Genomic DNA, 14,199 nt, shown 5'->3' with positions numbered 1-14,199 from the left:
AGTCTCCCCTCTCCATGCCACCAATGTTGTCCAAGGGAAGGGCATTAGGACCCATACAGCTTGGCACCAGTGTCGTCGCAGAGCAATGGTTAAGTGCCTTGCTCAAGGACACAACATGCTGCCTCAGCTTTACACCGTGCAACCCAAAGAGTTTAACTGGCAGAGAACTTTCAGATTCGCAGCTGCAGTGCCAGAGCTTACCTAATGTGCGAGGGCCGTCCTGGTGTGCTGCATGACTTCTCTCTACACTTCTTGTTCAGTCCTGGGGAAATCCTGCACACCTGCAATGTGAATAAAATAACACTCAGTGAGAAAACTTCCTCTCATCTCAGCGGAGAAAACAGAGGCAAAGGAGCTGGGTCCACTTACAGCTTGTCTCACCCCCCCACCCCCCCCACCGCCCCGGAAGATTTCTGGCTGTAGTGGGCAATGACTTTCTCTGTTCTTCTCTTACCTAGAATGATGAATTACGACTAATAAACAGAGTGAAGGTCTGCAGATGTGGAGAGCACAGGATGAGAGAAGCTACAGAGGATTGTTGACTCAGTCAGCTCCATCACGGATACAAACATTCCCAATGTCAAGGGCGTTTCCAAAAGGGCGTTTCCTCAAGAAGGCAGAATCCATCATTAAAGACCCTCACCATCCGAGACACGTCTTCTAGTTATTATCACTGAGCGGGAGGTACAGGTGTCTGAGGACCTAGACTCTCCTCCCTCTTTGCCATCAACAGGAGTGTGGCCCATTCAGTTTTATAGCTTATAGTGAGTTTTGCATCTTTGCACGGTACTGCTGCTGCAAAACAACAAATTGCATGTCATATGCGATAATAAAATCTGATTCTGGACTAGACACAAGTTACCAAGTGAAAGGTTTGAAATGCCCACGAGATCTATGCTGCTTCACTCTAAACTTCTCCTCCATTCAGCAGCCCTGACCTGCAGTCTCCTTGTCAATCCGTTACCACCCAAGTAACAAAAACAAACAGATAATCTGCAGTTAATCTGGTAACCAAAACCACCCTGGAAATATTTTCCACATGTTGCTGCTGTTTCTTTCCTCATGGACGCAGCCTGATCTGCGGTTAATTCCCCATTTTCCCCACCCCACCAACACTCTCCATGTCAGATTCCGAACAAACATTTTCCTGAAAATGCATCCAGTGCTTTCCCAGCGAATACGACAAATAAACTCTTCTTAGACTTCCGGCCAGGTACAGGTGTCAATTTTCGATGATAGACTTTGCCATCTTCATCGAGGATGATGTCTGGACATGTCTAGTCTGGTGGTATTTATACCCACATCATCCATTCCTCCGGACTGGTTAGTCCTCATCCAATCAGGTTTCCACTGTCCCACCTTGTTTACAATCAAATTCCATTTCCTACTTAGAGCGAGACGTTCATCTTTGTTAAAATTCTTTTCTTCTAATTTTATTTCAACAACTTCCTTCTTCAGGCAGTCCCAAAACCCATTGGCATGGCAGAGAAGTTTTGTGGCATTGAAGTCAATCCTATCGCCATTGAGATTGCAATGTTCTGATTGCCAATGAATGCCAATTTCTCCGGGATAACCCAAACAGATACACCCCCCTCCCATGGTCCTTGATGCGGGTTTCCACTGTCTGCCCAATATACACTGCTCTGCATTCACCAGCACAGGCATTAATTACCATGGGTGTCAGAGGCCATGGTGAGAAGGCAAGAGAATGGGGTTCAGAGGGAAAATTGATCAGCCATGATTGAATAATAAAGCAGACTTAATGAGCCAAATGGCCTAATTCTTTACCTTTGTCTTATGGTTCTACCCGACATAAAATCAGAAGTTATACAGCCCATCATTTCTATGCCTTGCCTATTCACAGTAACCCCATCTACCTGCATTATATCTCCAGGCTTTTATGTCTTCATAGCTCAAATATATCTAGATATTGTAATTGTATCTGACTCCACCACCTCTTCATGCAGTACTTTCCAGATCCCAGCAACCTGTTTTTGAACTAAAATAAAAATCCCTTCGTATCCCACCTGAACCTCTTACCTCTCGCCTAAAACCTATGCCCTCATCTTGGACTCCCCTGTCTAATGGGAAAATGATTTTTACTATGTCATCTCTTGACCTCATCCCTCACTTCATAATTATGTATGAGAATGTAAAAAGGGTAAGGGATACGTGTAGAGCGGGTGGGCGAGGGGTAAGTGTAGCAAAATATGTAGACAGGACAAGAGAGAGGTACGTCATTGGGGAAGTAAGGAGAGGTAGCTAAAATAAGGTGCCAGGTCAGACGTGGAGACCACAAGGAAAAGGGAACCTGCGACCACAAGACAATGTGTTTGGCGAAGTATGCTAAGTCATACCTATTTCAAGTGTTTTGAAGTGCTTCCAAGTATTACGCTTGAACCTTTGCTAATTCCATTTCGCATGCTTAGCTATACAATAGCCAATCAATTGATGGATTTGAATTGGTAACCATATTTGCGAATGTAGTACCCTGCTTTTGGGTATAAATATGACCTTTGTAAACCGACAAATTAGGAGTTGGCTACCTTACGCCCGAAGTGTGTGGGGCTGCGAACTCCTCTCTGAATAAAAACCGTTTCAGAGGTAATTTCGTGTCTCTGGTGTTTTTCCTCAACTGAGCAGGTAACAGTTACAGGTTGACATCTATACCTCTATAAGGTCCCCCCTCAACCTTGCAAGTTCTAAGGAAAATAAACCAAACCTATCCAGGTCTCTCCTTATAACCAAGGCACTCTAACCTACACAACATCTCCTCTGAATCCTCTCCTGGGCAATCACACCAATGCATCAATTCCAGTTCAGCTAATGGGGCAGGTACCTTACCTAAATACCACACAATGTCTTTGTGTTCTCAGCATATGTTCACTCAGAGGGTCTTCCCTCTCTTCTCCAATCCTCCTCTTCAGACTTTGAAGGAAAAATACTTCCTCCAGCAATGTTCATCCACTCAACTGTCTCCAAACCTTAGCCCTTACCCTCTGAACTCTGCTCCTAACCTACCAGCAACTACCTTCAAGTGACAATCTTCACACTGCAGCGGAGAAGGGGATTTTCCCAGATTTAGGGCGACAGGACAGCAGGCTCCAGTTGTTTGTCTGTCATTATACATGTTACAGCCTTTGTTCCGAAGTGTTCTAAATGGAGAAACTTCTGAATGTGGTCAAAGTGTGACTGAAAGAAATGGCTGAGTGCATGAGAGACTGGGAGATCAAAAAAGAGATAGCAGGAAGCTGAGGGCAAGTGCTGGAATGGAAGGTGGTTCTTGTATCAAGGCACCACCAGGGATGATTTGGATGGAATGGTAGGGTGTTGAGCTGTGTGCTCTCTGAAATTCTATATGCATTACTCAAACATTGCCACAAAACTATTGTCACTATGGGCATCTCAGCCCATCAGGAAATATCCAAGAAAAATTCCCATGCCAATATGCCAAAGAAAATGGGGGGGGGGGGGGGGAATAACAAGAAGAGACAGAAGGGAAATAAAACAGGCAGGAATCGGTACAAACTATATGTCAAACAACAGACTCCCCAGATTGTCAAGTAAAATGCTGGTCTGCTTGTAACTGGATAATCACTCAAAACTCCTCTCCTGTCGCAGTGCACGTGAACAACTTTCTTCTGGAGGTTTAAATGGTGACCCTTCAACACCGAGACTCATCCTTCTGATGAAAACACTTTCCTCTACAGCTCCTGTCTGGACTTGAAGGTGCATACACACTGTTCTCTCCCACTACCAACAGAAGACTAAAAGGCCCGTATTACCTCCAACTGAAGTCATCAGTGCCACATTCACAAGCAGTCCGTGTGTCTTTACACTTCCACTTACAACCGAAAGCAACAAATACTGGACTGAAAGTGTTATATCTGAATGCAAGCAACATAAGAAATAAAATAGATCATCTTGAAATTCAGCTACAGATGGCAAGTGTGATGTTGTGGCCATCTCTGAAACTTGGCTAAAGGATGGCTGCCGTTGGGAGCTGAACGTCCAAGGATATACAGTGTATCGGAAAGATAGGTTAGTAGCAGAAGGGGTGGTGTGGCTCTGTGTATAAGAAATAATATTAAATCATTAGAAAGGGATGACACGATCAGAAGGTGTAGAGTCTCTATGGGTTGAGTTAAGAAATGGCAAGGGTAAAAGGACCCTAATGGCAGTTGTATACAGGCCTCCAAACAGCAGCCAGGATGTGGTTTACAAATTACAGCAGGAGATTAGAAAAGGCGTGTGTAACATGCTGTAATGTTTCACTGCTAAGGTAATGGTTTCTCTGTAGCAGCAGTGTTTGGGTTATGACTAGAGATAACGGGGGGCTTTGGAATGTGCACCATCCAATGACAGGCGTCTTTTGTTTGGCAGAAGATGAAGAGAGAAGTTGCCAGAACAGGGAAGTCAACAGAGTGGACTTGGAATGGAGTCAGGAGTCGACACCTGGCGGGGGGGAAGGGGGGGGGGGGAAGAGAAAAAAAAAATTGGTGGAGAACGAACAGACGGGAAAACCGCGAGCTTCAACGTTGCGCATTAGACTGTTTCATGAGAATGGGCCCCTTCTCTTTTTGTTTCTTTACTAACCCTGTAGTCAAATTAATAATTACCAAGCTCAATGGTTTACTTGCATATTGTGTACCGTTTTATTATTTTGGGGTACAGGGGAACACATCACAAGTTTGGTCTGGCCGCCAGCCGAACCGGAGGGTTACACGTGTCAGAAGGGCAATGTCATGATAATCGTTGGGGATTCTAACATGAAAGAGAATTAGGAAAATAAGGTGAGTACTGAACCTCAAGGGAGAGAAGTTCAAGAACGTCTAAAGCTTTTTAGAACAGCTTGTGGTTGAGCCCACTAAGGGATTGGGTGTTGCGCAATGATCTGGAGGTGATAAGAGAGTTTAAGGTTAAGGAACCCTTAGGGAACGGTGATCACAATATGATTAAGTTCAGTTTGAAATTTGAGGAGAAACTAAAGGCAGATATATTCCGAAGAAGGAGAACTTTCTGAATGGAAGGACACTACTATGGCTGACAAATGAAGTCAGGGCCAAAAGTCGGGGGGGGGGGGGGGGAACAGAGAGCACACAAGGAAGCCAAAGCTAGTGGGAAGATGGGGTATGGGAAGCTTTTAAAAACTTACAGAAGAAATCTAATAAGGTCATTAGGAAGGAAAAGATAAATAGATGAATTAAGAAAGGAAGCTCCCGCCTAATATCAAAGAAGATACTAAAAGCTTTTTTTAAGTATATAAAGGGTACAAGAAAGTTGAGGGTAGATACAGACCAATAGAAAGTGACGCAGATATTGTAAGGAGAGATGCAGAGATGGCAGAGGAACTGAATACGTATTTTGCATCAGTCTTCACAGTGGAAGACATCTGCACTATACCGGACATTCAAGAGTGTCGGGGAAGTGAAGTACGTGCAGTGAAAATTACGACTGAGAAGGTGCTCAGGAAGCTTAATGGTCTGAGGGTGGATAAATCTCCTGGCCCTGATGGAATGCACCCTCGGGTTCTGAAGGAAGTAGCTGGAGAGATTGCGGAGGCATTAACAATGATCTTTCAAGAATTGATAGATTCTGGCATTGTACCGGATGACTGGAAAATTGCAAAAGTTACTCCGCTATATAAGAAGGGTGGGAGGCAGCAGAAAGAAAACTATCGACCTGTTCACCTGACATCAGTGATGGGGAAGTTGTTGGAATCGATTGTTAGGGATGAGATTACAGACTACCTGGAGGCGCATGACAAGATAGGCCAAAGCCAGCATGGTTTCCTGAAAGGAAAATCCTGCCTGACTAACCTACTGCAATTTTTTGAGAAAATTACAAGTAAGGTAGACAAAGGAGATGCAGTAGATGTGGCGTACTTGGATTTTCAAAAGGCCTTTGACAAGGTGCCACACATGAGGCTGCTTAGCAAGATAAGAGCCCATGGAATTACAGGGAAGTTGTTAGTCTGGGGTGGAGCATTGGCTATTTGGCAGAAAACAGAGACTGGAAATAAAAGGATCCTATTCTCGCTGGCTGCCAGTTACCAATGGAGTTCCACAGGGGTCGCAGTTGGGACTGCTGCTTTTTACAATATATGCCAATGATTTAGACTATGGGAGTAATAGATCTGTGGCTAAATTTGCTGATGATACAAAGATAGGTTGAGGAGCAGGTAGTGTTGAGGAAACAGAGAGCCTGCAGAGAGACTTGGATAGTTCAGGGGAATGGGCAAAGAAGAGGCAAATGAAATACAATGTTGGAAAGTGTATGGTCATGCACTTTGGTGGAAGAACTAAACAGGCAGACTATATTTAGATGGAGAGAGAATTCAAAACGCAGAGATGCAAAGGGACTTGGGAGTCCTTGTGCAAGACACCCTAAAGGTTAACCTCCAGGCTAAGTCGGTGGTGCAGAAGGCAAATTCAATGTTGGCATTCATTTCTAGAGGTATAAAATATAAGAGCAGGGATGTGATGTTGAGGCTCTATAAGGCACTTGTGAGACCACACTTGGAGTACTGTGTGCAGTTTTGGGTTCCTTATTTTAGAAAGGACATACTGATGTTGGAGAGGGTTCAGAGAAGATTCATGAGAATAGTTCCAGGAATGAAAGGGTTACCGCATGAGGAATGCCCGGCAGCTCTTGGGCTGTATTCCCAATGAGGGGCATCTCACTGAAACATTCTGAATGTTAAAAGGCCTGAACAGATTAGATATGGCAAAGTTATTTCCCATGGTAGGGGAGTCTAGGACAAGGAGGCACAACTTCAGGATTGAAGGATGTCCATTTAGAACAGAGATGCGATGAAATTAGTCAGAGGTAACTCTGTGGAATTTGTTGCCATGAGTGGCTGTGGAGACCAGATCATTGGGTGCATTTAAGGCAGAGATAGATAGGTTCTTGATTAACCAGGGTATAGGGAGAAGGCATGAGAGTGGGGATGACAGGAAGAATTGGATCAGCCCATGATTGATTGGTGAAGCAGAGTCAATGGGCCAAATGACCTACTTCTGCTCCTAAACCTTATGGTCTTATTCACCGCACTGAGGTACTGGCGCTCAGGAAACGGAGGGAAAGCTGGCGGGAGGGTGGGAGTTGTAGCAAGACTCCCCATTTAGGTGACTGAAAGGAAGGTTTTACCTCATCGAGGGAGACAGGGGGATACATCTTACAAGCTAAGCCACCACAGGTAGATTTCAAAGACTTATTTTTATGATTAAGGTGTTGTTGGCAAATCCAGCACTCATTGCCCATCCAGACTGTCCTTGAGGAGGGAGTGAGCCTCTGCAGTCCCTCTGTTGAAGATGATTGCAGAGATCACCTTCACCACAAGCAGCTCCATGAGTCAGATGTAGCAACGATAAATGACAAAGAAGACAATAAATGGACTGAATAACTTCCAGCTGTAAAGAAGAAGAATCGGCCAATGTCATACAGGGAAATTAAGTTAGATTTTAATTTAATAATCACATTCATCAACTTTGTCTGAGTTACTCCATGCCAAGGCTGTTTGGATCAAATAAAGACATCTGGTTAAGCAATAAAACTGTGTTTAAACTGGGATTTATAGTTCACACATTTATGTCTTTGGCGACAGGAAAGGTGGGTGGTATACTGGCCAGAAACCTGTCACCAACACGTGGTCACAGCTGGGTGCCTGGGTCAGGAGCAGGTCCTCACCCTGGTACCCCATGAAAACATGCTGGCATCGGGTACGTCCAACAGTGGCCAAAGCTTCAATGCCCACGGGCCTAGCAACACTTTGTCGATATGGAATCAATCTAGGTATACAAGCTATCTTACCTATTTATATTTATTGCGTCTTTTTATTACCATCGTGTTCTTTTTGTGCTGCATCAGATCCGGAACAACAATTATTTCTTTCTCCTTTACACTTGTGAACTGGAAATGACATTAAACCATCTTGAATCTTGGACCCTCTCCAGATCTGCATCTTCCTCATCCCTCACAGGACGCCTCAAGGCGAAGGAAGCAGTTTATGAGGTCAGGGCTATAATCTAGTCTCTGCACAGAATGATCCCACAACGAGGTCCAGCTTATCTCCTTAAGCAATGGCCAGAATAGCAGGGCTACTCCTGTCTCCGCCACAGGGGACAGGGTGTTGGTTTAACGTAGTGGTCGCCAACCTGTTGATCGTTGAGACTTTCCCAGAAGATCCCGAAAAATAAATACACAAATACCGTTGAGAGACTGTTTCCGGGTTGCGGGGTTTTAGTTCCGTTCTTTCTGCCCAGTGCACCTGCGTGTACCTCCCCCAGTACACAGTGTACTTCAGTGGTCCCCAACCACCGGGCCGCGAGGAAACGATAGGAGTCAGTGGCACCTTTCCTCATTCCCTGTCACGCTCACTGTTGAACTTGAGCCCACACGAGGTCATCAGTCACCTAAATGCAGTGATACCTTTGCACCAGGGATCACTGGTTGGCCTCACGCGGCCGGTGGGAAGCGCCACTGCTACCGGCCTGCAGCGCAGACAGATGGGCGCCACCTCTAAAACTGTTTACCACACCGAATATTCATGGAGAAGCCGGTGCTAAAATAGTCGCAGACGACTTAATTCGGGCTCAAGGTTTCGTAAGTATCAGAGCAGCTACCGCGCTGCGATCTGCTGAAACGAACTTTTGTCAGCCGATAGATCCTACAAGCGGGGTGGGCGCGCCCTGTCGCACTCCTCGCTCAGTCAGCCGGTCTCTCCAGACTGCAACCGCCGTGGCCCCGACATGGGGACCTCCGGCCCTGACCTCGTCCTCTCACCCCATCCGCGACCAGCTGCACCTGGCCAAGGCGTCTGGCGGCCGGTGGGCGGAGGCCGCATTTCGGGCTGGGAGTCTGTCTGAGGCAATGAAGCCCTTAAAACGGCTTCGGCACTTAGAGTCCAAGCACCCCGCACTTAAAGACAAACGCATTGAGATTTTTCAGCGGAAAAAACGTGAGCAAGCGGGACCGAAACTAAGTGCCGAGAGCCGCGAATTGTGGAATAGACTGGACATAAAGAATCTGTATCGGTGTATTCCAGTCCTGTTTAACTTAACATCCCCCCCCCCCACCGTCGGCCGGTCCGCAAGAATATTGTCAATATTAAACAGGTCAGTGGTGAAAAAAAGGGTGGGTACCCCTGGTGTTTATACATTATTTCTACTTCCGGGTTGCGGGGTTTTACTTCCGGTCTTTTCTGCCCCAGTGCGCACGTGTGTAACTAGTCGATCTTGCCTTTCACTAAGGCTGAGGTAGGGGATCTTGGGCGTAAAAAGGTTGGTGACCACTAGTTTAACGTTTCATCTGAGAAGATGGTTCCTCTGACAGTGCAGTACTCTCTTGGTAATGAACTGGAGACCTGGAGTTGGGAGTCTATGAACTGGGCGTTGAACCTGGAATCTCCTACCCCAAACGCCAATTTGTAAAACCTTCCCTGCCGTATCAAAAAGATTATAAGATTAGCTTTATTTGTCACACGAAAATCAAAACATACGATGCAATGCACCAATGACCAGTGCGGTCCGAGGATGTGCAGGGGGCAGCCCGCAAGTGGCACCAACAGAGCACGCTCACAACTTACCAACAAGGAGACCCCCCCCCCCCCCATAGCACAGGAATAACGCACAACCTCCTTGTTAAGAAGGTGTATAGTGTGTCGGCCTTCATCAACAGTGCGATTGAGTTCAAGAGCCGTGAAGTAATGTTACGCTATAAATGATCTTCGTTCGAACCCACATGGAGTATTGTGTTCAGTTCTGGTCACCTCACTACAAGAAGGACGTGGATACTATAGAGAGAGAGAGCAGATGTGATTTACAAGGATGTTGCCTGGATTGGAGAGTGTGCCTTAGAAAAAACGGGTTGAGTGAACTTTGCCTTTTCTCTTTGGAGCGACGGAGGATGCGAGGTGACCTGATAGAGGTGTACAAAATGATGAGAGGCATTGATCGTGTAGGTGGCTAGAGGCTTTTTCCCAGGGCTGAAATAGCTAACACGAGGGGCATAGTTTTAAGGTGCTTGGAAGTAGGTACAAAGGGGGATGTCAGAGGTAAGTTTTTCACACAGAGAGTGGTGGGTGTATGGAATGCACTGCCAGCAACAGTTGTAGAGGCAGATACAACAGGGTCTTTTAAGAGATTGTTAGGGGTACATGGAGCTTAGAAAAACAGAGGGCTGTGCAGTAGGGAAATTCTAGGCAGCTTCTAGAGCAGGTTATGCGGCTGGCACAACTCTATGGGCTGACCACACTTCTAAACAACGGTGGGGGGTAGTGCTCACTAATTGTACCGCTCCTAGCAGTAACTCCACATCTCTCAACTGTAAACCCATTTCGTCAAGCACCACTCCTCCCCACGGCCATTCTCACCTCCCCAGCTGCAACAGGAGCTCCTGCCATCCCTCATCATTGGGGCCAAACCCAACCCTGGATGTTGTTACGGTGAACCCATCGGAGGGGAGATCTCCATCAACACCCCCCCACCTCCCGAGGACATGGAGAAAGGGGGATACAAGAGTGTGGGGGCTCTATGGAAGATGGGAAAAGTCTGGTCCAGGTATTCGTGCCTGGTACAGACTTTGTGAGCCTCTCCTCATCTAGACTGGCATAGGGACCTTCCTAATGGGTACCCAATGCCTTCCTACCCCACTAACCAAGTATTTCAGAGCCCTCATTCAGCCAAAGCAAACGGGAAAGTAAGAGGGAAGACAGTTTCAGGGGTGCATTGAACTTGCAAACGAGGGTGGATACCTCATTTCGTCTGACACTGTGCTTTCGGAAAGCAGCCACAGGGACTACACGCACACACGGAATGCTGGGGGAAGTCAGCAGGTCAGGCAGCGTCCACGGAAAAACGAGTAAACAATCAACGGTCCGGGCTGAGACCCTTCCTCACGACTGAAGCCAGAATAAGAAGGTGAGGGGAGGGCGAGGAATACAAGCTGACAGGTGAGAAGCAAGGCGATGGTTGTGGGGGGGGTGAGGGGGAGAAGATAGGTGGCAGAGGTAAGGGGCTGAAGAAGGAAGAATCTGACAGGAGACGACAGTGGGCCATGGAATAAATGAAAGAGGGAACCAGAGGGAGGAGATGGCCAGAACGAGGACCAGGGAGGGGAAGAGAAGGGAGGATGAGTGAGCCTCCAGATTTGCTCCAGGTTTCCAGCATCTGCAGAATTTCTTGTATCAAAGAAACACAACAGGTCACTCAACCCTTCCAACCTGTTTTGCCAAATAACACTATTATTCTATATATATATAAAACATATCCACCTCTCTCCCAACACTGCAATGCTTTTTCTCTCAAAATCCCTTCTCCACTTTCAGAAATCTATTCAGTACCCTGACCTCCCTACCTCTGGAGATGAGAATTCGACAGGCCCACCATTTCTCATCCTAGTTTCAAACACCCAACCTGCCCTGAGAATTGAGATACCCTTGCTTCATCCGCCTGCCCGATCCTGAATCATTCAATGAGCCCTAGACTAGTCAATCCAATCTGCCCGTAAAACAGCCATTTCACAAGCAGCCCAACTGGGTTGCCGCACTGTTCAGCAAGCTGACCGTAAATGGTTCCAGAACAATAAAGCCACTGTGAGCACAGGTCGCCATCTCTGGCGCAGACTACTTTGAACAAATGATCAGACAGCGAACCCCATGGTTAGCAGCGAGCATTCCAAAACGTTCTGGAGCTGAAGGGAAATGAGAAGCGGGCATTCTGACTGACGTAGCTCTCCCGGGACAGATGGGAGAGACAGCGACATGCACTACCAGGGCAGGCACACTTACCAGGAACGAGGAAGTACAAATACCCCGTCACACCGTGCTCTGGGCTAGAAGTAACTCCGACATTCCCTCCCACTGGTGAGCCCATCCAGATTCATAATGGAAAACGGGATTGAGAGGAAAGGAAGGGGATATTTAGTCTCTCGTATGAAGCAAAGTACACACATTCACTCTGGAATGCCTGCCGACAGTATGGACTCCTCAGCGTCCAGAACATCGGCTGACCACTGCCCACCCCCAGGTAGAGGGTCACCAGGCGTACCCACAAAGCCTCCTGCCCTACTCTTAGGGCATGCCATCAGACCACCCAGATCCCAGACCCCACCAATTTACGCAGCAGGCCGTCGGGAACCAAGCCAATCACGTCCTTTGATTGGATGAACCGCAGGGTACCAACATGAGCGGGGAATTCCGAAGCTTCGAGAACCCCCCCCCCCCCCCCCACCCCCCAAGGATGAGGGAATATCGCTGCATCTCAGTCCACCGCTGTGAACCCCTTATCCTGAGACTGGAGCCCGAGCTGCAATCTAGGCATTGCTCAGGCACCCTAGGCCGAGGCTCCTCTGGCTGCTGGCCTGGGCTGAACACCGTGGGTCTGAGAGGTGAGGACAGACTTCTCAGTGGACAGCTGAGCCACCAAATTGGTGAAGGTTTCTTAGGCAGAACAGTGTTGGAAGTGAGTAGAGTTATCAGCATGCCATAGAGAAACAGGCCCTACGGCCCATCTATAGCCTGCTGAACTATTATTCCGCCTAGTCCCTTTGACCTACTCCCAAGGCCACCACCTGCACTGACAGCTCATTCCACACGCTCACCAGCCTCTGAGTGAAGAAGTTTCCCCTCACGTTCCCCTTAAACTTTTCACCTTTCACCCGTAACCCACGAGCTCTCATTCTAGTCTCACCCAACTTCAGCGGAAAAAGTCTGCTTGCATTTACCCTATCTGTACCCCTCATGATTTTGTACACCTCTATCAAATCTCCCCTCATTATTTGCTCTAGGGAATGAAGTCCTAACCTATTCAACCTTTCCCTGTAACTCAGGTCCTCAAGTCCCAGCAACATCCTTGTAAATTATCTCTGTATCCCTTCAATCTTATTGGTATTGGTCCTGTAGATAGATGACCAGAAATGCACACAATCAGACCTCAACAAGTAGGCCTCATGTGACCCAGGTTCAGTCCTCACTTTGGTATGTCAGTGTGGAGTCTACACACCCTCTTTGTGACCACGTGCTTCCCCCCCCCCCCCCCAGATGCTCCAGTTTCCTCCTTCAGCCCAAAGATGTGCATTGGTAGGTTAAATGGTCATTGTAAATTTTCCCTAGAGGTGGAATCTGAAGGTGTTGATGGGAACATGGAGAGAATTAAGATTGTTAAATGTGTGTTTGATCTCTTAGGGTTCTTTCTGCGCTATTGGACTGACCGTGACAAGAACAGGCAGTATGAGTTCAACTCCCACAGCCAACAGCCACAGCCACTTCCAGCACTCCCAACAGTGAGCGACCACTGAATATTCCAAGGCCAAAAGTGGCCTTTTGCCACTGATTTCCAACCCCTGCGCTGCCCTGCCTTCAAACTGAAGCTGGGCCTTGTTTGCAGAACATTGGTATTTCCGTCCTTCACTGGTCACGGAGAGAAAGTGGACTTGTCCACGTCTCCTTCCCCAGGAGCTGCCCAACTGCGAAAAGTGCCTGTTTTATCTGTGGCATCAAATGGTCTCCAGTAACTTGCCAGGGCCTTGTGAGAATAACGTTTACATCTCTCCTCCTGCTTACCAGAGCAGGCAGGAGGTGCAGTGGAGGCCTGGAGTCAGCAGAAGGATTGGACAGGTGAGGAGAATGTGGAAAGAAATGGCAGATAGGAGACTGATGGATCAAGCCTATGGTGATGCACTTTCTGAAAAGTGATTTATGGGTGGCTGGGTATAGGCAAGCCTCTAGCATCTGCTTAGCCCCCAGTCAGGGTCACTAAAGCCATGGGAGCTGGTGGTGGGTGGTTGTATGAGCAGCTGGTACATGTCACAAGTCCTGGTTATGCGACCACTGACAATCTCTGAAGCGTATTGACAATAGCTGGGGTCACGTATCTATTCAAGTCACTGCCCAGAAGGCAACGGCAAACCACTTCTGTCGAAGTATTTGCCAAGGACAATTACGGTCCTGGAAAGACTATGATCGCCCACTTCACATGACTCGGCACATAATTAACAAACGAGTGCAGGATTCATTGAAGTCTCACTTCCAGGTTGAGTCAGTGGTGAGGAAGGCAAATGCAATGTTAACATTCACTTCAAGAGGATGAGAATAGAAAAGCCAGGTTGTAATGCCGAGGCCTTCCAATGCATTGGAGGGGGTCCAGAGGAGGTTCACGAGAACGATTCCAGGAATGAAAGGGTTAGCGTTCAAGGAGTGTT

At 47.3% G+C, this 14,199-nt stretch overlaps 1 protein-coding gene across 6 annotated transcripts in view; it reads right to left on the bottom strand.

Annotated features, from left to right (window-relative positions):
- The window catches only part of LOC132392444 (fibroblast growth factor receptor 1-like), a 193,265-nt gene that overhangs the window by 142,740 nt on the left and 36,326 nt on the right, over positions 1-14,199 (bottom strand). For all 6 annotated transcript variants that reach the window (XM_059966296.1, XM_059966336.1, XM_059966341.1 and 3 more), the window contains exon 2: positions 202-281. The gene's annotated coding sequence lies outside the window, so the exon portion shown is untranslated. The remainder of the gene's footprint in view (positions 1-201; positions 282-14,199) is intronic.

The sequence above is a fragment of the Hypanus sabinus genome, chromosome 1, assembly GCF_030144855.1.
Source record: "Hypanus sabinus isolate sHypSab1 chromosome 1, sHypSab1.hap1, whole genome shotgun sequence".
NCBI classification, from domain to species: domain Eukaryota; kingdom Metazoa; phylum Chordata; class Chondrichthyes; order Myliobatiformes; family Dasyatidae; genus Hypanus; species Hypanus sabinus.
This window is presented reverse-complemented; position numbering and strand designations above follow the sequence as displayed.